General features: G+C 38.7%; 1 protein-coding gene and 1 non-coding gene across 2 annotated transcripts in view; both read left to right on the top strand.

The window, feature by feature from the left end:
* LOC124156551 overlaps positions 1–25,191 on the top strand; it is a 500,021-nt gene that overhangs the window by 114,101 nt on the left and 360,729 nt on the right. The window lies entirely within an intron of this gene.
* Positions 4,477–4,594, top strand: LOC124156666. The gene has a single exon (XR_006864375.1). It is a non-coding gene; the product is annotated as a U5 spliceosomal RNA (small nuclear RNA).

A 25,191-nucleotide genomic window follows, 5' to 3' on the forward strand; every position in this document is an offset into this window, starting at 1 on the left:
GGTTACTCGGATATCAATAAGCATGTCCAACGACCCACCCTGTTACTCAGGTCATTTATCAGGCATAACTAAGGTCACGCTATCCATAAAATTTAGAGGTGTAACAATTCAACTAAAATGAACTAAAAAATAAGTTATTCAAGATTTAGTAATTTATTTCAAAAAGAATGATTTTCAATTTTGACCGAGGAATAAAGAGTAATTGATGAGACTTCATTTTCTCCTATTTGAAACACTCAAGCAAACTTTTTACGCTATTTTTTGTCCAATTCAAAGAGAGAATAAAGACACTACCAGAATGAAAGCATACACTTTTTAAATTTTGTCTCCAAGCACTACATACTTTTCCTGTTCCAATGGAATTTATATATTTTAAATGGCCTTCTGCGTAACAGAATGAAAAAATAATACCGCTGATGTCAATTTACTTTATATAATATATATACATTCTACATCCTCAGCCACATTAATCAGACACTCAATATTAGCATAAAAAATTGGTTATAAAAAAGCTATCGTACCTGTGTGAACCTTGATACGGATCGTTCAATATTTTTATCAAAGGATCCATTGATGGTTACCATGGACAATATCCACGGTCGACAGTTACACGTAGCTTCTACTGACTTCTATTTTCACTAGCCGGAATTTTTTATATTTAAAAATAATTGAAAACTATTATGGACATGAATGCGTGTTGGCACTTCAAAAAAAATATTCCGCCGGAAACATATAAAATATACAATTAATGTACAATTGGAAAAATATGCTTTCTTAAAAAATTAATAAATAATAATAAAAATAATTCAATAAAACAAAATCTTATTGCAATGAAACGTAGGTTCTTGTTTGAATGAGAGATTCATCAAGACACCATTATTTGCCTATTTTAAACGAAAGTACAAAGTACTTTCAACCCATTTTAGTATAAGGGTCACATTTGAAGAATTTACAAGTGTAACAAATTTCTGGATCGATGATGAAAATAAGTACGCAATCTACGGAGGTTGAGGCGAACTAGTATATGAAGAGACTATTTCCCGTCGGATGTGAGCACTGAATGTTTCTGAAAGCTTTCGCTCAGGTAAAAAACTCCATCGTCGCCAACGTTCCGAAGAGTGCGTTGCTCATCGTCTTCAGGGCAGTCTCGACTGAATGTCTGAGATTGTTTTTAACCCGAGCGGAAGCCCAAGAAACATTCATTGGGGTAAACTTATCTGCACAAATTATGCGAAAAATCCACAGAGGAAAAATCATTCGCCTTGAACGGGATTCGAACCCGGATCCCTCGATTTCCTCTACGGATTTTTCGTACAACTTGTGCATTGCGGGTGACTCCGTAAAAGTTATCACCGTGGCTAGGTCCCGTATACTTGAATAAGTCTAGAGCGAACACCTCTCGTGTTCAAAGTTCGGGCTTTGCTCTCCGGCTGTGGCGCCATGCGCACGTATGGACTGCTGAGCGTAATATCAGGTAATATAATATGCTCAGCAGTCCATACCACCTTGTCCGGTAGAGTCCACAAATTTCCACAGGGGAGAATGACGCCTCGGTAACTTAACTGGCTAAAACACTCGACCGGAAATCGGGGGATCCATATATTCGATATAACTCTTATTCCAAATATTTGTATAACTGTAGGTGATTTTAAAGGATATTTAAAAATATGTAAACATGTAAATTTTATATGTTGTACTGTGCCAAAGTAAGCAATAAATGCTTTTTAAACGTAGCTTAACAGGCTTAAACACTCGGCCGGAAATCGAGGGATCCGGGTTCGAATCCCGGTCAAGGCGAATGATTTTCCCTCTGTGGATTTTTCGCACAATTTGTGCATCGCAGGTGTATCCGTAAAGTTATCACCGAGGCCAGTCCCGGTATACTTGAACAAACTTATCTGCAGTTGAAATTTGGAGAGACGAAAGTGGTAATAAAAAGGAAATGCGAATGAATGGGCGCAAGTGTCGTGAGACGATATGTAGACAATCAAGGAAGCGAGTTCAGAAAGTCACGAAAGCAAATCACTCATTTCCTCAATAATGGCTGGAATCTCATCAGGCAGCATCGGAGACATCACAACCAATGGGTCTCTATAGATAAGGCCAGAGCTCGTTCCGCAGATGGTTGATTCATGCAGCTACTTCGCTTGCTTTTTTAGGAATGTTCAGAGCGCGGCGATGATCCATTTATTCCTTACGTGTCCAATGGATCATTTTAATTCGCGATAAATTGCATTAAAATGTCTTCATTTGACTAATTATGACATCACGGTTATAAATATCGGTATTTTTGGGTGGATAAGCAAGGCTTTGGAAATGAAATCCCACTTCATAGCGGCGCGAAAGGTCATGACCATGGTTAACATAAAAAAGGAAATTATTAAAATTCCTCGCCATGGATTTCCTGAGGAAATCTAGGTAATAAAATGTACAAAGTCAGGGATGGAAGGAAATTGAATTCCAATTATAGAGTTTCGAAATATTTTATCTAGTTTCTTTTTAAATGCTTGTGTTTAGCGGTTGACCCACGATGTAATTTCTTAGTATCGTTAAAAGGTATAATGTTACATGTACATCAAAATTAAGAATATTTTTCTTGGAATATATATATGTATGAGAAATGAGGAAGTTAAGAAATGTACTTTCGAGGAAAGTTATAAAAATTAACCTCAACTTTGATCAGCCACAAAACGTAGCAGATTTGAAGGCCAATGTATACACGGAAAAAAAAGTTTGGTTAGAAATATCGATTTCTGATGAAATTTATCTAACTTTTGGGTTCATATGGCACATTGAAAAATTCTGTAATAATTACCAAACCTGTTTGATAAATTCTATCATACTGATTTGGTAATTGTTACCGAAATGGCCACAGCAGTTCGTTAAAAACTATCGAAACCGAAAGGATAATAAAACCGATTTAGCGTGCACATGTGAAAGATTTTCAATCCCGAACACACTATTTTGGTTGAAAATCATAAAATTAGAAGTTTAAAGTAAGATTCTGCAAAAGAAATACAAACAAAAAGTGGAAAAATGTAAGCCTGCATGAAGCACTGAACGTGGGTTCCCCGCGTGGTAGCTACGGACTCTAACAACTAGTCTAAATCGGTTTCCATAATTATTACTAACTCAAACGCCATAATATATAATTATTGTAAATAATCAACCTTAGCTTTGAAATGTGAATGAAGTGAGACTACAGTTTCCCTTTGTAAGCTTAAGAGGATTACTTGATGCACACCACTGCATTTCGTAGTTACTCCATAATATCTATCAGATGTGCAAGAAAACTCTATTTGCAGGCTTTTTACATCGATGTAGAGATAACTTTAACGTGCTGAGTGATTTCCTTGGCATGAATTGGGTCTAGTATGACGACTTTAATCACATTTTATTAAACATTATCGCGAATAGTTTTACCTCAGGAATACCTCTAATTAAAGTTTTAATGTGTCGAAATAAACAAACATTACCTTACAGTTTTAATATCCATGATAACACGCTATTCAATAACTGTCTTTGATGCACCAGCTTACGATAACATTGTAATTTAAAGCAGGCCTGAACTTGATTTTAGGAATGCCGCTAAAATGAAAAGCCTGCACTATGATGACATTATTAGGCAAACATAAAGAAACAATATGATAAATACACCCAGTGAGGAGCGCAAATTCAAAACATAATCATAATAAATCAGAATAAAATCACGGCGGAAGTTAAAAAGAAAAACCCAAGTCTCACAACAATAGAAGTAAATAACTGTAATGAGAGGTTATCCTTACTTTCAATTAGCGTTAACATTAAGTCTTATGAGCTCCTTTTTATATCTACTTTCTATTTTTGGGTGAGGATATAAGAGTTCCTTTGGCTATAAGTTCCATTCCCAAATACCCCTATTAATGCATGAAAATGTATTTATATTTGGTGTACCTTGTGCATGCTTCTACAATCAGCCACCCCCTGCCGAACACCTTGGTAGGGACTCGCGAGGGTATTAGGTAGATTTACTCTCGGATGCAGTCGGTAACAATATGTAATTATTGTTAGATGTAGATGAAATGCGGAATGGTCGCAGACTGCTTGGTTCTTCCTTGCATACCACGCCCATTGTGGTAGTAGCGTGCCCTACAGCGCATGAATCACCATCCCTGTCTACCTGCGCTCATACCCTGCCATAAACGCTTTCTCCCGAGTGCGCTGGAAAAGGTTGCTTACCATTTTTGACGACAGATGGCTGCCAAGAAGTCTATTACATTTCAATGCTAATTTTTTACTGTATTACTCTTAATCTTACGGTGTTTGCAGTTTCAAACATCTATTTTCATGCTTCAACAGATTTTTGGTGAGTGATTTAATCAAAATGTCTCATTTATCAAGCCTCTTTGGAATAACTGCAAGAATTTACTAACTCTCGCTATGACTTTTGTCGTCAATTAGAAGGCGGACCTCAATTTTTCTTTTATTAAAATTAAGAAAGAAAGAACTCTAGTCAGTTCGAAAAAATCTTTCGCCTTTTACTAAAGATTTCCGTGGCGGGAGTTCATTTGTCTATTTAGGCAATTTTTGACTGCGCCCAACAGTTTCTGTTGGGCCAAATAATTGGTATCCACTTCTAACTTGAATGGCATTCTTGCTTACTTCTAAAAGTCATTCTTAAAGAGAAGGTTAAAGGACTTGATTTTAGTGATGACCGGAACTGTGATTTTCCAATCACTTCGTTACTGTCACTGCTACTCATCAGTAACGGTGTTTCTTAACCGTGATTGCGATCACCGACGAGAATCGCTCATTAAAGTGAGCAGTGATTTGTGGCGCTGTTATTTTATCCAATTCCCATTGATGACAAACAGAAAAATGAACGTGAACAAAATTAAAACGTTAATGCCATCACAAGTAATGAAAACAGAATCATTTCTACCAACCTATCTTTTATGTAAGGCCTGTTTAAGGGCTGCATATTACTGAAAAGAATAAAATTAACCGATTTTAAGGTGTATTTCTAAGTTTAATTAAAAAAAGCCGTCTATATACCAGAATTATAAAGCATTATGTGTTAGCATAATATTGTCGCTATTTCCGAGGGCGTGGGATGACCTTACATGGGTCAAAATAATGCGCGTCTGTTTAAGACTCTTTCAACTGCAAATGTGTATTAGTATAAACAAAAGAGGTACGACAGACCGTTCGATAGATTGCGAAACGCTTATGCCTCGTTCACATTACGATCGTCCGAGCCGTCGTCCACGGGGACTGCATGGAGGAGGCCCAATTCAATCCCACAGAAGGCTGATTTCTGTTGCCACTTCGGTCGCATTTTAAATGGCTTCCAAAAATGACCGCAGTGCGGTGATGAGTGCAATGCGATCCATTTTCCCACATTATTTTGAAGTATTGTCTTTGCAAATGCGAGGAATATCGTTGAAGAGTTATGAATTTAATTAATCACATCATCTTGAATGTAAATTTCGGTTGACACCCCTAATTATACTACATTTTCTCATGAAACTCGGATCAATTTGTCCGTTAGCGACGCGAATGGCGACTTTAGTAACCCATTTAAATGCGCGGTGGTCGACAACACATGTGGAGGCGGACTTGAGGATCCTCTTTTGTAGTATTCTTGCCGTCGTCCTAACGTCCTTATGTAGGGTTCTTGGTCCTGACTATAGTTGACGTAGTTCCGAACGTTGCCACTTTACTATGGTTAGGCGCTGGGAGACCGGAAACGGAAGCGACAAGAGAAAGACGAAAAGCTCGTGAAGCTCTAATTTTTTCATGGATTTGTCCTAAGTAGGAAGAATATGGGCGGAAGAAAAATTATTCGGTAAATACACGTTGAACACAGTAATATCTTGTCCATGCATATCTCAACAGCTTTGCTAACCGTCAATTTCCCGTTCACTTTAGATGTCAGCACAAGAGGGCAGCACAGGTTTTAACCATCGTTTTGTGAATGCACGATAGTTCCGACGACGGCTGGAACTATCGTAATGTGAATCAGGCATTATCAAATTCTATCAAACCAAGTTTGCATAGTAATGTAGAGTTTGATAATTTTGACCAAACAAGCAATCACCTTCGTAAAATTAACCATAACATCGAAGAAAGTTACCAAACTCAGAACCGTATTTATTAAATTCAGTTATTTTTACCAAACTCTTTCGTGCAATTGACCAAATTATGAAATATCAAAATGTTTGATGAAATATATCAAGAGCGTTTGGTAAAATAAAGCAAGTGCCTAATAATTTACATCAAAGTTCAAGTATATTTAACAAAAATACTCCCTTTCACACCAGTTCGATAGTTTTAATCAAATCTTTTTTTTCCGTGTACACTTGATAGAAATCAATGAATCAAAATCTATTACGAGTTATATACAATGCACACCATTATTCCGCTAGGATATATTACATTTTGAAGTCTATTCACAATACAACTTTAAACCGTTGAAAAAAATGCGAAAATATATTTGATGATTGTATATAATCTTTGGATGATTTAATGTCAACTCGTCATTTGACTTGCGTGATAATTACACAAAATAGGGTGGTTTCCTATTATTTTTTTATTGCTTAAATCGAAAGATTATAACTCCTGGAGTACGTATTTCACGCTTTTAGATTTTTAAATGACGATATCTATTTTTCGCGATTAAATGAAAAGTGAAAAATTTCAAGCGCGCGAAAACGCGACGACTAAGTATGAATGATGGGAAAAAGTCCATGCGAGCATTTCTGGTTCCCCCTACCGCCTTGTGAGGTGACCTTGATCGAGGCTCTGAACGCTGATAGGACGCAGGATGCTAGCGTGTAGCTGAGTACCTTGCTGGCTGGTAGCGCTTGGCTTAAAAAAGGTGTGTTAATACCTTATCAAACGAAGAAAACTTTCCGACCTTAGCCAGTTTTAATAGGTGATTATTAAGACATGTTTCCCTGAGCTTTGTGCCTCATGCATGCATTGGTAACCTCAGACGATGTATAACTCCTATCCTCTCGTGTAGAAACTAGGTCCCTGTGACGTCACGTGGAGTGGAATCGCATGGGCACCAATCTGGCCTTTTTCAAATGAGGATAAAATTTGACCATTACCATTCGTCTAAACCGGTATTTCAAAAACCAAATAATTTGTGTATTATGAATACACTAATGGTGGGTAAGGAATCGCAATCAATGCCTTTCGTTTTCTTTGATGAAGGAAACTATCCTATTGTAGACTACTATCAATGTGTTTTGTAGACAGGGAATTTACATCATAATAGCATGTGGTAACACGTAGTCTACGACTATTGTGAAGTCTTATTTGAGCAGAAAACAGATACGCACAGATTAAGCTATGCTACGTTAACGATAAGCCGAAATTCGTGGCCATGAGTGTTACAATGTTAAAGAAATGATGGAATGAAGAAGAGATCGAGAGAAGAGTGGTATTTTTATTCCGTCTCGGCTTGGATCGCTTCACATAAACACACACGCGCGGACGTCAACAACGCGGACGCCCGCGCGTCGATTCTCTCTTGTTTGCTCTCTTTCTCCGCGAATCCCAATCGCCGTCGATACACGCCAAGTGTAGGACGAGGGGGGAATAAAAACAAAATTTAAAACATTTGAGCAAATATTTTTTTTTCAAAAAATCTACCCGCGAAATCCCAGCGTTCGGCAGCGAGTCGTAGGAGGAGAAGGATTCATGTAGTGCGAAAACGCTTAAGAGGACAAGAGTCGAACGCGTCGCGTAGTTTAGATAACAAAAAGAATGGAATGGTTGATTGAGGGTTGACAAAAAAAATAGAGAAAACGTTTCGGTTTTGCGTTCGAGATTGTCACTTTGAAGTTGGTGGAAGGGGGGAGTGGTCAAGGGAGGGAGGGGTTAGGATGAGGTGAGGGGAAGTGGCCTCCTTCCCCACTTTAGAAAGAGGTAAAGAGTGGCCGCTGCAGGTCTCTCTCTGCCGCCCATAGCTCTCCGATGCTCGATAGTGTGGTTTCCTATTATTTTTTTATTGCCTAAATCGAAAGATTATTACTCCTGGAGTACGTATTTCACGGTTTTAGATTTTTAAATGACGATATCTATTTTTCGCGATTAAATGAAAAGTGAAAATTTTCAAGCGCGCGAAAACGCGACGGCAAAGTATGAATGCTGGGAATACCCCGTGTGACGTCATTCTGGCTCCCGCTGCCGCCAAGTGAGGTGACCTTGGGGAGAGGCTTTGAGCGCTGATACGACGCAGGATGCTAGCAGGTATCAGAGTACCCTGCTAGCTGGTAGCGCTTGGCTTAGTTAAGGATTATTATTACCTTATCAAACGAAGGAAACTGTCCCACTATAGGCAGTTTTAATAGGTGATCATTAAGACATGTTTCCTAGACATAAATCTCAGACGATGTAAAACTCCTCTATCTACTCGTATAGAAACTAGGTTCCTGTGACGTCACGTGGAGTGGCATCGCATGGGCGCCAATCTGGCCTTTTTCAAATGAGGATAAAATTGGTCATTGCCATTCGTCTAAGCTGCGATTTCTAAAACCAAAGATGGTCGGTGTCGGTGTCGTGAAAGTCGGTGAGATTCCTAGAGGATATATTCATGTTGAATAAAAACTTTTGGGCCATGTCGCCGCGTCAATATCTGGGTGGCCCCAACGTTTCCCGACCGATGCTGGTTGCTTTCTCAAGGGATTCTGAAGAGGTGGGAAATTAAATTCATACATACATAGGTATGTGTGTCGGGTGGTGGGGGGAGGTTGGAGGAGTGGGTTGTTGATTGTTATTTCTGACTACGGGTTGCCAAGTACGTCTAATTTTAATGCCGGTGTCCATGTAGAAATTGTTCTTCTCCTCTTTTGATATTTCTCTGGCTTCTCTGACGAGTCACTGTTTAAAATCTTTCACTTTGGCAACAATTTTTGCTTCCTTTAGGTCGACTGAGTGGCTACCGCGGACTTTGTTGACTGATATATTCATATTGAGACATTTCATAAAAAGATACATTCAAGGAACTGCAGCCATTTCAAACATTCGTATTAATTCTGCATCAAGAAAATGATAGTTGACAGCACTAATGGCAAGTTCAATCAGTGGCGCCGACTCCGTGGGGCCTGAGGGGGACCGAGCCCCCTCAAAAATTCGTTATGGGTGTGAGGAAAAAATGTGTCAGGTTTGTCTATTTTCCCCGGAGTGTCCTGATATCGAGATTCGAGTTATCAGGGTTCTTACGTTGATCATATGACTATTCTAAAATGCTTAAAAAACTTAAAAGTCACCACTTATAAAATTTCCCGGGGCAAGATCCCTGTTTGGGCCCCCCAATATTTTTTGTTAGTCGGCATCCCTGCGTTCAATTACCTAGCGCACTTCTATTTCCATGTGCTAGTGAAGAACTGCGGTGAATTTCTGGCGTAAGAGTTTTCACTTAATAAGTCCTAATGGTGCAGGAGGTGTGGCTTAAATATTGAGATGCCAGAGTCAAACGTGCGTGGATCGTTCTACCTCAAGTCAACAAGCGTATGCCCCTTAGGGTTTCAGATTTCCATGTAAATATTCTTTTCTTTTACTATGAAATCGCTATTTATTTCTCATTCATTTGAAAATTGATACTTGTGTAAACGACAATCTCTTACTTGCATGAAAATAATTTGTGTCTTACCTAACCATTTTGCCTGAGAAAACTATAAAATTCAGTCTTACTACGTTTTTGATGAATCTAAACCATCGCTTCACTTCTCGCATAATTTGGCTGATCAGGGATTTTTTCAAATGGAAAATCTCACTCTTGGGGTATATGTGTACCCGTGCGCGAGACTGCGATAAAAGTCGCTTTAAGCATAAGAGTGCTTCATTAAAATCATGACTCTACGACCATTTGGTGAAAACAATTTGGAATGAAATGATACAAGAATCATTTCCTTTTGCAAGAACACGAAAAAATTCAATGCGTATGGAAAGTACATTTTTTTTTCGTAGAACGGACTTGAGTTATTAATTTTGGGGTGATTAGGAAAAGAAATGTTCGTCAATACATGGGAAAATAGTAGTTTCTTGATTTGAGGTGGATAGACCCACATGCAATTCCTCTGAATGCTGTGCCTAATGGGGAATTCCACCGAGAATGGATGATTATGCGATAAAAAAATATCCTTCGTGCTGAAAATTACAGTGAAAGCAGTTCTTCTGTCACCTGCGTATTATTCGTAAAATTCCAATTCGAAAATTGTCTTTGAATCTTGCGTTCCAAACGACCCATCACCATGTTGGCTGATCGTGACGTCAGAGTCCAGTAAACAATACGTTTACGGGGTACCAGTAGAGAGTAGACTATTTGTTCCAGTTTTAGAAAGCCTATGTATCTCTCTGTACAATTTATTTTTATATGTTAATTTCATCATCAGTCATGTGAAATATTTATCCTGAATAATTGACGGGTTTAAAGCATTTATGCATGCAGGAAGATGCAGTACAGTCTTGAGAAATAACGCTTATTACTTTTTCATCATCCTTATCGTCGGCGATTTCCGAAGTATTAGAAAATTACTAAATTAATCTACCTCCAGAATGTTCCCAGAATGCGTCTTTTCGAAGTCGGAAACCATTGCGCAATACACGCATCGTAAAACTATTACACTATTCACAACTGTTTTCACACACCCTTCAAGTTATGAATCAGTATCATCAAAGATGTTTGTTATCGTCGTTACTGTTTTGTTACTGCCATGGAGCGAGTCTGCTTACTCGCATTCTGACGTCACAGGGCGTTCTTGTAGCGCAAAAGAATTTAGTAATTTTTGCGAACTATGAAGCTCTATCAACAAGAATATTGAGAATTATCAAGACATATTTCGCATACGTTAATATATTTAACTTACTTATCTAGACATGAAAAAAAATACCTTTCTAATTTTATGAGAGCACCCCATTACCAAAACTTACTGTAGAATACCGTTAACTTCATAAAAACTATGATTTTTGTGCCAACTCATCTTTTTGTGCGAACCGGTTGAAGAGGGAAGATGTTGAGAGACAAGCCATCTGTCGGACATGGAGTTGACCGGACATCTTGGAATTGATATTCTTCAGTTGAGCTGGGTAGGTTAGAATTACTTAGGGTCCATTTAAGTAGGGGGTTATACTTCCCACCGTGTTCAGGGGTCCAGGCCGCAGAGTTTGCACACGATTGCGGCGACAGCTGCTCTTGGAATGGCAAAGGACAATGAACGGTGCTGAAGGAGAAGTGAAATTCTTCCGAAAACTAACTTTCAAGTGAGATTCAGCTGGAGAGTCCTGAGGGGAATGGAAAATTAGCTCCCCTGGTGAGCACCGAGCGAACTCACTTCAGCAAGAGCAAAATGCCAGCCTCGCATTGTTCCTGAGTCCCACGGTTTATTTCGCCTTTAGTATCTCCTCCACTGCAAATGATTAGCTCAACTCTACGTCTTAATATACTGCACTACTTTTTGGTATGGTTTGGTTGGTATGGTATTTTGATATGGTTTGGTTAGTTTGTTATGGCAAGGTATGGTATTTGAAGTAGGTGACCGAAATTAGTTTTCGCATGAAAATTTTCACAGCTTCTTTTATCAATGGTGTGAAAATGTTACCTACGCAGCAATTCCCGAAAACAACCACCAACATTGAGGTGACCGATAACTAAGGTCATTTGCGGTGTAAGTAATGGAAGGAAATGAAAGGTGGAAAGAAAACCGTCGTCCGCATTGCCCTCATCTTAACGTAACACGTCAAAGGAACCGCGGATTAACGTCCCATCTGACGGACGGAGTTCTGCCCTAGAAGTGCTCTCCACAAAATACCTACCCATGCAGAGATCAGGAAATCTCTGAAAACTCCTCGCTATCACCGGGAATGGAACCAGAGCCCACTGGGTGGAAAACCAACGCGCTAGCCACTTCACCAACCTGATCCGACCTGATGACGGTAATTTAACCAAAGAAATTTTTAATCTCAGCGCACTTCATCACCATTATCCCATTTGATTCACTAGGATATTGATTAAAACCGTCAATGCATTTGTGGCTTCCATTCGTCGCTATAGACGGTGGAGGAGTGTGCAGCCGAAAAATGTGAGAGAGGACTCTTTTGACCGGGATGGGAACCCTAGATTTTATTTGTATCGCTGATAAAAGTTCCGAGAGGATGACAAAGGAAAAGTACCTATCTAAGACAGATCAAGAAGGATACGGAGAAGAACACCCTAAGGGAGGTAAAAGAGCTATCTTGGAAGTGCTACCTCAGGATTTTATTACCATACAAGAATGAACAATGATCACATAGTGGTTTTACGAAAATCCAAAGATAATTTTCTCGAACCCTAGTCAAGTTGAGATTTTCCCAATTTAATGTGAGCACGCTTGATTATGAACGACTTATTGCCTGTTTGAATCGATCTGAAGCTTCCAAAAATTCACTGTTACAGATGTGGATTTAATTATACCTCAGGCTACAAAACCCGGCGCTTCGGGATATGGATGACTCTTCTTCGGTATAATTTTCGCAATCCGATGTGAAACATACTTTCAGCCTGAGTCTCCATGGGATCAAGATTTGCGGAAAAGAAGTTACTTTTCTAAAACTAGGCTTATGATCAGTAAAAGCGGCCTCCTTTTAATAAAATGGACTAGAACTAAAATTTCAGAGAGCTTTCACAAGAAAAAGTCGGAAAAATAATTGTGAACATGAAAGTTAGTAAGTGATGCAAGAAAGAGAGCCGGTCTAGCGAATTCGACTGTTCCTGGTCGGAGGGATGGCGAGAGGAAGGAAGTTGGTGGGATTACGAGTGAAGGGGTTAACATCATCTTGAGAACGCTGATCTTGAGAGGAATGCTGGCAGCGATCGGGAAATGATGGCCTATTATTGGGTTTTGACAGACGTTGGACGAAATGATGAGCTTATGAAGATTATAACGGTGGGAAAATTGAAATGGAGTCCAACCAGATGAACGAAAACGGATGGTCTCTAAATAGAGCGAAAAAGTAATCCATTAATTTATCAAACGGAAAGTACATGGGCGCCGAATATTGTGTTATTGCCTTTGTTGTTCTAATATGGACAAATAAAAAGAACTAATCGACTTAGAAGGCCAAATTTAACTAAAATATATAGTTATAATTCCCTTCATTTTTCTTATGAAATAACATAGGTAGAATAAAATTGTAATGATTATAATAAGGCTAACTCGTTAAATTACTTAAGAAGGAGGTTTAGCCCTTCTGTTTACAATTGAAAAAATATGCGATGCTCCATATCAATAATGATATAAATGTTTCAATTTTAGTAAGGACATGAAGCAACAATACTGTCCAGAAATAGGTTTAGCAATAGAAGTAGGCAACAAAAAAAGCTCAATTTCACCTCCAATGAAACGCACTGACTGACACCAAGGCTTATATTCCGTTTAACCAACTAAACTAGATTCAAATTTTAACTTAAAAATCACCACTCATACACCCAAAAACATATCAACTTTTCGGGGATCGAGATTTTTTATTGAGATCATTTATTGTGTTTAACGTACCTCCAACGAATATATATAATTACAGCATGAACTTTTATAGAAAAAATAAATACAAATTCTATAAAATAGAGCCAGACTGTTAATGTACACACATTGTTTCGACTTACAAGTTCATTTTGTACAAAATTTCCATCACCTCCGAGCTAAATTACCTTCGATGCTAAAATAAATGCAGGTCATTTGCAAATTAGTGCATTTATGAAATTGCAAATTCTTTTAAAAGAGGTACTTGTTTTAGGTACTTACTTTAAAAATTCATAACATGAAAATTCCTCTTGAACCTTGCTTCGTTATCTGGAACATTCACACTTTTCTACTAGTCAGACTATTACCTTTGCTTAAAATGTCATGCAAAAGCAATAAACCTTTATGTAATCTCTGAAACTCATACAAATATGTATTCAGCTGTCATATACTACCAAATAGATAAACTTTTTTACCTCGCTTTGATACGGTTTCGAAAAAAGGAAACATAAGGTTGTATTACAAAGAAGATACTTTTTTAGTGGATATAGAGTGAAGGATAGTTCACGGAAAGAAAAATAGATTCACCCCCGGCCTTCATCCCTGGCGGTGGAGTCGGCAACACTGCGATACTCACCCTCCGCTACAATTCGATTACAAGAGGGCTCAACTACGAAGTTCCACAGCTATGGGAGAGCGCCCTTTGCAAGTTATCGGGATAAGAAGGTCTAAGGAAGGCAAAACGCTTGGGGCAGACCATTTCCACATGAGAGAGAGATAGAGTCACAGGTTGAACTTTGATATGTGCGTTAGTACACCCGAGCGTACTGCATAAAGAGATAACAACATTGAAGCGGTGCTCCTTTACCTTTCTTATGGATCTTCATCTATATACCATAAACCCCCTTAACGACCACTCACTCACTCACTCATTCACTCACTCATGCAAATGTTTGGGATGAACAAGACGATTTACGACAAAATGTCTTAAGAAGACCCACTCTAAAATTGTCTGAAACCCCAGGAACAATTATTAATACACTAAATTTCCAATTATTTATCTCTCTATTCAATTAAAATTGAGTACGGGGATTATTTCAAAAATGGCCACCAAAATCCAATGGCGGCGTGGCGATCATATGAACAAAAAATCATAGCAACATATTTTTTATGCAAGAGGAGCTAAATTGGGAAAGAAGATTAGGCATTAAAACGAAAAACTGATAAAGATAAGATAGGAAATTTAGAAAGTAATTTTTGAAAATTCGATTTTTTTACGTCTTCTTTCCACATGAACAAACATTTGTTTACATGAAAGCGTATTCAAATTAAAAGCGGAGAATTATAAGGTAGGAAATTACTTATTGTTTTTGGTATATTGCAGCAAAAGCGAGTTGTCAGGCATATGGTCAAATACTCTAAACCACCTTATCCACGATTTTCATGATTATTTAAATATACTCGAAAGGTTATGCTTGAATCATCATCTCAATTGTCACTATCCGCAAACAATATTAATGAGAAAACATAAGGGAAGAACGTGAAGAATTTCAAAAGACCTTCAGCCAATCGGACGACACCTGAGCCGTATTGTTGTCCTTGTAAACGGTCGTATCGTTTCAGTGTGAAATTGGACTTCCATGGTGTAAAACGGCCTTGAAGATGGATTTAGAAAGTAATTTTTGAAAATTCGATTTTTTTACGTCTTCTTTCCACAGGAACAAACATTTGTTTACATGAAAGCGTATTCAAATTAAAAGCGGAGAATTATAAGGTAGGAAATTACTTATTGTACACTTATTATACAAGTCGTCTCTCGAAACGTCGGCTTATCACACAGAATTAACCTGGCTGAGAACCCGAGAAATATTCATCAATAGTATTCATCAGAAGAAATTAAAATCGTTTAATATAATAAAACGAGGTATATATAATTATACGTCTTTTCATTTTTCAAGTTAAGTTTTATTAGAACCCTATGAAACCAATTGTTATCCAAAAAAAAATTAATGATAGACAAATATTTGATCCACTTTATCGTTTCATATCTTGACCATCCAACTGTAGCCCGGTTTGGTAGAATAGAGGGGATGGTTGTAGGATGCAGGAGTAGGTTGCCTAATTCTGTCAATTTTTTTATTTTCTCGTATATTTCCGTCAAAAGTTATTCTTTATCAAACTAATTGTTTTTTATATTCCCCCTTTTCATCTATTAATTTTGTGTCTGCAATAAATTAGCCATTTGGATATTTTTTAAGCGGTAAAAACCAAACGAACGGTCCGAATTGGGAAACTGGTTGCAGGTTTTGGACTCATAGTTTCCTAAATTAGACCGGAGGAAGGTACCCTTCCCCCCTCCTAGTAACCGGTAAATTTTACCAGCATACTTGAGTAAGAAACCTGTTGTCATGGCAGCGGTGGAAACCTTAATATCTCCCAAAATTGAAACGCGCAAAAATTCTAATGCAGGCCCATATTCGAATATCCATATCGAGTTTTTTTTATAGAAAAATATGAGATAGTTAACAGAGAAAATCACATTTGAATAATTTTTGAGTTCCATAACTCCGCCATGAATTTTGTTCGAATATTTATTTCCATTTGTTTTCGATTGAGAAAGTAAACCACCCCATTATTCCATAGTATAAAGGCATACTTGTTAGACGGTGGGTCTCTCTCAATAGCGACTTTAGAAAATGGCAATGGGTGCGTTTTTTAAGGTACGATGATACGACGCCTTCGGTTGCAAAATTTTATATAGAATCACACGGTCAACGCAGTCGGGTACACGTGCGCACAATAGGGTAGTTTCCCTCATCAAAGAAAACGAAAGGCATTGATTGCGATTCCTTACCCACCATTAGTGTATTCATAATATACAAATTATTTGGTTTTAGAAATCCCATTGTAGACGAATGGAAATGGTCAATTTTAACCTCATTTGAAAAAGGCCAGCTTGGCGCCCATGCGATGCCACTCCACGTGACGTCACAGGGACCTAGTTTCTATACGAGTAGATAGGAGTTTTACATCGTCTGAGATTACCAATGCATGCATGAGGCACAGACTTCAGGGAAACATCTCTTAATAATCACCATTAAAAACTGGCTATGGTCGGAAAGTTTCCTTCATTTGATAAGGTATTAGTAATCCATAATTAAGCCAAGCGCTACATGCTAGCAGGGTACTCTGCTACCTGCTAGCAGCCTGTATCTCAGCGGCGCACATATTCTCGCCCCAAGATCATCTCACTCGCCGTCAGCGGGAACCATAATGACGTCACCCGGGCTTTTCCCATTATTCACACTTAGCCGTCGCGTTTTCGCGCGTTTGAAAATTTTCACTTTTCATTTAATCGCGAAAAATAGATATCGTCATTTAATAATATAAAAGTGTGAAAAACGTACTCCAGGAGTAATAATCTTTCGATTTAGGCAATAAAAAAAGAATAGGAAACCGCCCTTTTGTTTATCACTAAAAAAAAGCAGAATATTTCTGCTTCTTTCGTATACTCAACGGTTAAAAACTTGATCACTCGGTGGCGTAAATGAATAATGTGACAATTAACAACCACGATTATTAAATGTATTGAATAAAAAATGTGATATTATCTACCCATAAGTATTACCTGCGAATGCTCTTAATGGTCAAGAATCGATTTCCCGACAGTTAGGTTCTAAGCAATTTTTTTAAACATCAACTCATAAGGTTTAATTTTTACTCAACAAAATTATTCCGCATTGCTTACGTTACATTTTCCCGGAAGATTGAATTCGGTTAGTACAAGTAAAATTAAGCCACATTATATGAGGATAAGGGTGATCGATTCAGTTTCTATGGCTTGAAAGACTATTGAACCAATTGTTAATTACTGCTGCTAACGATTGACGAGTTGGAAAAATACCAAATATAAACTCCTGAGAATAATAAATTCTATGCATTTGTTTCAATGATTCATTGAGTCGTTATTGCATTACTGTGCGTTTTGGCTCTATTGAATTTTTCCTAACTTAATATCCCAGGCGACGCAAAAATAAATATTTGAAGATTTTTCCAGGGAGATTTCCATTTGTGATTTGCCAAAAAAAACAAATACAGCAAAAAATGAAATGATTTTCAAAGTTATCGTTGTGCCATATGACTGCTGAAAACTATCTTCTAATTTGTTTTCCCCCTTATCTCTATTTGACTGTTAATTTGAATGTTAAACCTACTATGGTAGGTATGTTTAATAAACAAAATGTTTCCAGATACCATTACTATTATTGCCACAGCCAATATAATTTTTATGCTCTACATGCTTCTTTATAGCTTAAATATCCTCAAGGTAATGTGTGTGGACTATTTTATTTCGTTGATCACAATAACTCTTTCTAACCCAGAGCTGATTCTGGGAAAAATCAAATTTCATGATTTTTCATTTTGAAATCTTGAAAATTTTACACTCAATGATAATTATCCTGGCAACTAAATATTTCGTCATTGAAACTTACTCTACAAAATAATAGGCAGTTAAGATATCTCCTGGGTAGAGCTTAAAGTTTAAACATTTTTGATGTTGCTTAGAAGCAACATTGGGTTATAAAGGCCAAACCTAAGTTATTATGCATTCTATTACGCTTTTAATTTTTTTTTTATTCTGGAGTGCCGTGACTACGCACAAATAGAGAAGTGAAAATTTTCCAAGAGAACAGTACTTTTTGATAAACCAATATATGAGAAAAATGCAGATAAATTTTTCAAAAAATCGTTTTCCTAGGTAATAGTACAAATTTACTATACGAAAACGCACACGAAGGAGTGTTAACAGCTTCAGGTACCTACTGCGTTCATCAATCGAGTCGATTATAAGCTCGTCAATAGTACGTGTTCACGCACTTCCGTTGCCCCTGGCCACGCAATCATCCCTCGCCACTCCACATTTCACTCTTCATACGCACCCCTCACCAGAGAACCCACCTCTCACCTTTGGCATTACACACACGCCTCCCTCGCCACACTTACACCTTTCCCCATCCCCATTCGCCTTCTCTGACCTTTCCCACGTGTTACAATGGCACCCGAGCGCTTCATGCGGCAACAGGGTGAAGAGGGTGCGAGAGACAAAGAGAGGGGGAGGATGAAACTTTATGCAGTGGTGGTGGCATTATGTGCTCACGGAGGGTGGAGAGAGAGAGAGAGGGAATGAGGGAGTCTCAAACGGCGAGAGAATCGAAGTTTGGCGCTCATTTCCATCGGCAAACCCGTCCCGTCCCTTTTAACATCCCTACGCTCTCTATTTGCCGATTCCACCCTTAGGACTATTCCCGTTCCTGCCCTGCCCCTGTACACATGCAGACACCCTCACACCGCCTCAGCTCCCTGCTCTGAAGGCCTCCCATCATCATCCGCAGCTCTGAATCCCCGTGTGGGCCTTGGGTTCCTCTATTATTCGTCTCCATTCGGTTCTCCTTCTTGCTTTCTCCTTCCGTCTCGTAACTACCATTGCCTTCCAATCGTCCTCCGCATATTGTAGCCATCTCTAACGTGAATAAAATCAACTGATTTGGGCGTTACTTGGTGGAACGATGAAATGTTCATGGTGAAACAAAAACACAGTACTATTCCACAAACTTTTATTTTAACAGTCTACTAGTTTCGACATTTATACCGCCATTATCAAGACTAACTTGCCTTAGTCTAGACTAAACATAGACTAACTTAGTTTCGATAATGATGGTATAAACGTCGAAACTATTAGACTGTTAAAATAAAAGTTTGTGGAATAGTACTGAGTTATGTTTCACCATGAACATCTCTTATGTGGTCTATCTCTTCTTCTGAACCCCTTCCACTTTGCTAAAGCCTGAATCACACGATCATTTTATCCGTTATTTTCTCGTGATCACTCGCAAATGATCGTCGCCGGCAATTGTTTTTCGCGATCACGATTGCGATGAGGATTCCATCACTCGTCCGGTCGCTTTTTCCGTCGCTAAAACCGTCACTTAAAACCCCATATCAGCCAATCAGAACGCATGCCCGTGTGGAATGATAGCAGCGCAGCGTTTGACAATCGTGGGCTCGACATAGATAAACAAACACGCTATATATTTTCGTGATGAGGGTCCTATGACAACGAGCTGTGATATCGCAAATGATGCGAAAAGAGATGGCGGTAGGGACCGTGTGATTCTGAGAAATGATCACTAGAACGATCACTTTTCCCGTCGCGAAAAGCGATAGCTCTGGTGATCACTTTTCACGACGAAAGAAAGTAATCGTGTGACTCAAGCTTAAGAATCTTTAGCGTTTGCGCTATGTATCGTGATGGGATTCTCATACTAAATTTGGCTAAATCGTCGATCACTTTTTGTGCTCCCGTGTGGGCGATGGTGCGTGATTGTTGAACGTTGTTGATTCGTTATTGTTGGCTATGAGCATTAGTCATTCTTTCGTCGTGATAGAAAGGTCTCGAGCAGACGCTGCTTAGAGCTATCCATCGGCTGGAAGTGGCCATTCGATTTTGGAGATGAATCTTTTGAGACGGTGGTGGGTCGAAACTAAACTGTTCGAATGTGAATCACGTGGTCCCTCCGGTGCGAAACGTAATTAGAGTTTCGTCCCAGAGGTTTAGTTTAATTTCGACCCGAAGTAGTTTTGACTCCAATTTCTTTTCGACCCTCAGTTTAGCTCTTCGGGTTTAATTTCTTTTCGTTTCGTTTCTACATTTTGTTTCTGGGAACGAAATTGTTGAAATTTTACTGGTTTTGACTTTCGTTTAGTTTCGCTTGCCATCCCTGGCTGGAACACGACAGTCAGGTTAGTGTGGAACTCCCGGCTCATAGAAAATACAGTCCGCTCATAAATATTGTCGTATCGAGCATAATTAGCTGGGGAATTCTGTCATTGCCTAACCCTACTGCACGGTCCAATGCCTCGTTCACATTACGATTGTCCGAGCGATCGTCCCAACGATAGTTGGCCGAACTAGCAGTGTGAATGCATGTCCTGACAATAGTTGACGTAGTTCCAAATGTTGCCACCACTTAACGATTGTTAGGCGCTGGGAGACTGGAAACGGAAGCGACAAGAGAAAGATGTAAAGCTCGTGAAGTTCTATTTTTTTCATGGATTTGTCCTGAAAGAAAAATTATTCGGTAAATACACGTTGAGCACATTAATATCTTGTCCTGCATACCTCAACCGCTTTGCTAACCGTCGATTTCCCGTTCACTTTAGATTTCAGCACTGGAGGGCAGCACAGGTTTTAACAATCTTTGCGTGAATGCACGATAGTTCCGACAATCGCTGGGACAATCGTAATGTGAATGATGCACAACTATGCCAGCGGAAGTGACAAAAGTAGCAAATCTAACAATATCCCACGCTTATAGTGTCTCATTTATCTCCATGTTCATTCGAATACCCTTCTCCTCTAATTGGGCCGTAGATTCTCCTATGATCTCTCTTTCAAACTTTTCCCAATGGTTTCTTCATGCTGACAGTTGAAGGCCTCCCATTCACACTTCATTTATTGCCACTCTCACCTCTGTCTCCGCTCCGTCTAACATCCTCACATTCTCCCTCATCCCAAGGACCCCTTTTCCCTTTCGAGAGCACCCATCCGTGGATCAACCCTCTTCCCTTATACCCTTTCGCTCCCTCCCTCCCTTAATCCCTACCCCGGCCGTGGGGGTGTGTCCCGCTAACCCCTCCAGGCCGCATCCAAAGGGGATGGAGAGGAGGCAGTCGTAGTCTTCCACTAATAATGCCTCCTCCCTCTTACACGCATGCTCTTCCCTTTCGCTCACCACTACACGCGAACCCTCGTCTTTCTCCCACACTTCGTGGAACCACGTCTCCATTCTCCTTCAATTCCCTCAACATTACTCTCCAAGAGGAAATGTAACGTCGTGTCCATGATGTTCGGCGTGATTGATTATGCATTGATGTCTGAATTGTATTTTTGTAATTTGTATGCGTATTTGTGTTTATGTTGGTGGTTTGGAGTTAAGGGCGCTATGGTGATGGGAGAGTAAACAGCGGATTGTTAGTGAGAAAGCCATTTTGAATGGAGGAGAGGAAATAAAGCTCTAAAGATTATAAAAGGTTATTATTGTCTGAGAAGAAAAAAAGGTTGCAACATCACAGAAATAATGCTCTAGATCATGGGGTCTCCAATTTACTGGTCCATGAGGGCCACATTCCAAGTTCCGAATCGCCCCGCGGGCCGGATAGCAAATTTTCCGATGACTGAAGTATTCGATGCCAACGTCTACTGAAGTATCCGGTGGCGTATTTCTTATCTCCGGACCCGGCCCGCGACAAACATACCAGAAAGTTTCCTAAATATTTAACCCTTTTACTGCCAGCCCATTTCAGGGGGGATGTACGATGACTGCCAAGGCTACTTTACGGAATTTGCAACATTTCAGATTTAAACAGTTTTCAGCAACTTAATTTTATTTAATACGTCTAGATTTTTGTTCCCAATTTTTAAGATACATTTATATCTTATAACCGCAGATAGATTATGGGGGTTTACATAAATTACAGCCGTTGAAAAGGCCACAACCACGAAAAAAAAAGTGAAATTATTAGGGCCGATAAATCGGCCCCTGGCAGTTTTCGTTCAACCAGCGAGGGCCGACATATCTGCCCGGTGCCAGTAAAAGGGTGAAAAATTAAATGCCATTAGAGATCATGAAGCTGTAAGAGCTAGTTTCAAAGTAAGATCCGATAAAAATAATCGTCGATTGAGAAGGGAGAGATAATCGGAGAAAAATACATTCATACCATTAGGTATATTTCGATAATTTAAGGCATGAATTAGCAAAGTATTAGGGAAAGTTTAAAGATTTTAGGAAAAAAACATAACGTTGTAAATATGCCACACACCCTGATGCTGGCTTGCATGGTACCTTGTAGACGTGGATCTGAATTATCGAAATAAAATCAAAAAAGGTATGGTATTTGGAGGATGATAGCTGAGATGAAAATGACTTCAGACCCATTCATGCAGTCAATTAATGGCTTGCCATTATCACGTGTTCACGTACTAAAGGTTTTCTTTTAATGCTGCAACACCAGCTATGATTAGAAGATTGCATGAGGGCCTCCTCAAGTGATTTCACGGAATTCTGAAGAGGCTTTCGTAAGGTCACAGAAAAGATGCACAGATATGTTTGAGGAATACGGTTAATAGACAGCTTTGCTGGTCTTAAAATTACATGCCGACATAATACATGACCACCAGTGTACATAAAATTCTCATGCACTGAAAACAGGTTGTGTCTGGATTCCTGTGTGCTATATCTGAGGAAGCGCAGAAGTCAACAAATAAATGTATCTAGCAGTTCCGACGTTATTACTACTGGGATAGCTCAAGACTGGAATCAATGCACGATGTTTTTTTTTAATTTGCACTTTAATCGGCCTTTCATAAATAATGGTATCTGTAGTTCGCTCTCCCTGCACAACGCAATTATTTCGAGTTTTTTTAAGGAGCCTATTATAGGAGAGCAAACGTTTAGATCAAGTCATTCTCACTGAACGTATTTTGTTGAAGAATTAAGAAATAAGTCTGCAATAGTTTGATGGAAATTAAATCTCTTGCAAGGTTAGGATAAGGCATTGACTTCTCAGCCTGTAAAGTCAAATAAAACACAAACGTTAATGGTTCTAATAAAAATTGAAAAGAGCAGTAAAAATGACGAATGATTAGCAAATGTTTAGTTATTTTCCATTGCTCATAGATGATTACATTCAGTGATTGTATTTTTTTAACTTAATCTATTTCTCAGTCAATACTTTCACACTATTATAAATCATGTGATAGTTGTAATGAGCAATGGTTACTGTTTACGTGGATCATTGTTGCTGCACTAAAAATAGTATTTGTGCCTTAAAATACATAAATATTATTCACAGAGCCTTGAACATTATATTGCATTCTCAAATCGGTTGATAAAATTTGTAAAATGACTGTTTCGATTCTAAGAAACAAATTTGTTTTCTGTAACGTATTCGCCAAGCAAGGATCTCGGCGCACAAGAAACATGGATTATAATCTATTCTATTCGTGAATTCTATGAAACTTCGTTACTGGTCAATTTACATGTCAGCAATATTTTCTCTTCCTCCTCCATTAAGACAAAACTTTCGCTTTACGCATTTAAATACTGATTTTGATGCATAATTACATTACTCTTCTAATGTGCATTAAGAAATAGGTTAGTTTCCTTCATCAAAGAAAACGAAATGCATTGATTGCTATTCGTTACCCACCATTATTTTTTTCATAATAAACAAATTATTTGGTTTTAGTAATCCCAGTTTAGACGAATGGCAATGGTCAATTTTAACCTCATTTGAAAAAGGCCAGATTGGCGCACATGCGATTCCACTCCACGCGACGTCACAGGGACCTAGTTTCTATACGAGTAGATAGGAGTTACACATTTTCTGAGATTATCAATGCATGCATGGGGCACAGAGCTCAGGGAAACATCTCTTAATAATCACCTATTAAAATTGTCTGAGTTCGGAAAGTTTCCTTCATTTGATAAGGTATTAATAATCCTTATTTAAGCCAAGCGCTAACTGGTAGCAGGATACTCTGCTACCTGCTATCATCCTGCGTCGTATCAGCGCTCAAGCCTCGCCTCAAGGTCACCTCACAGGGTGACAGCGGGAACCAGAAATACGTCACACGGACTTTTCCCACCATTCCTACATAGCCGTCGCGTTTTCGCGCGCTTGAAAATTTTCACTTTTCGTTTAAACGCGAAAAATAGATATCGTGGAATACGTACTCCAGGAGTAATAATATTTCGATTCGGGCAATAAAAAAATAATAGGAAACCAACCTATTCAGCAACTTAGCTTGTGGTATGGAGGATATCCAGCAAAATTGGATTTGCTTTTCCAAACCCAACCACTTTGCTCCTGAACATTATCCCAATCAGAGATCAAGATGTGGGATTATATACCTACGGGCTCCCAAACCATTCTGTCTCTCATTCTCGAAATGCATTGATTCAGCTTTTATGGCAGACAGAGTTATGAAGAGGATGACATACGACCTGCGTGAAACAGAAGCCATTACCAGAGGGATGTATTACTGGCCCATTTCGGAATGATAACACATTTGATAGTACTTCTGAGCACCAAATTTACTGCCGACATGCTGATAAGGCTCTTAGCACGAATAATAAGAGCACTCGTAAAATATGCGGGAGCATGACGACAATTTATCAGCATGCTTAGCTTTTCGTGGCTTTTATGGCTGAGAATATTTGATTATTTTCAATTTAATCGTAAGTAAACGTGTATAGCACGTTGGTACTAACCTATGCCAATACTTAAGCTAAGGAAGGAATCCTCTATTTATCAATTACCAGATACGTAAAAGATACATTTTAAAGTAAGAAAGTAAAACTGAAAACTACTTAGTAAACTATATGTTAACAATATCATGGAATGATTACCAGTAATCATCGACAATACGCGATGATTACTGTATACGGATGAATAATCATATCAAAACGCGATTTACACCGATTGATTACGTAAAAAAAACGTTACAAATTATGGAAACTAGAAGAAAGCGGAAGACTAATAGTAATCAGCAGATATTAAGCAGCAACACCAAAACGCTAAAAGAAACTATATGCCGAATGCTTCATTTCTCCAAAAAAAAATCTTTAACGCAGCCATTTAA

This window comes from Ischnura elegans, chromosome 3, assembly GCF_921293095.1.
Source record: "Ischnura elegans chromosome 3, ioIscEleg1.1, whole genome shotgun sequence".
Lineage (NCBI taxonomy): Eukaryota > Metazoa > Arthropoda > Insecta > Odonata > Coenagrionidae > Ischnura > Ischnura elegans.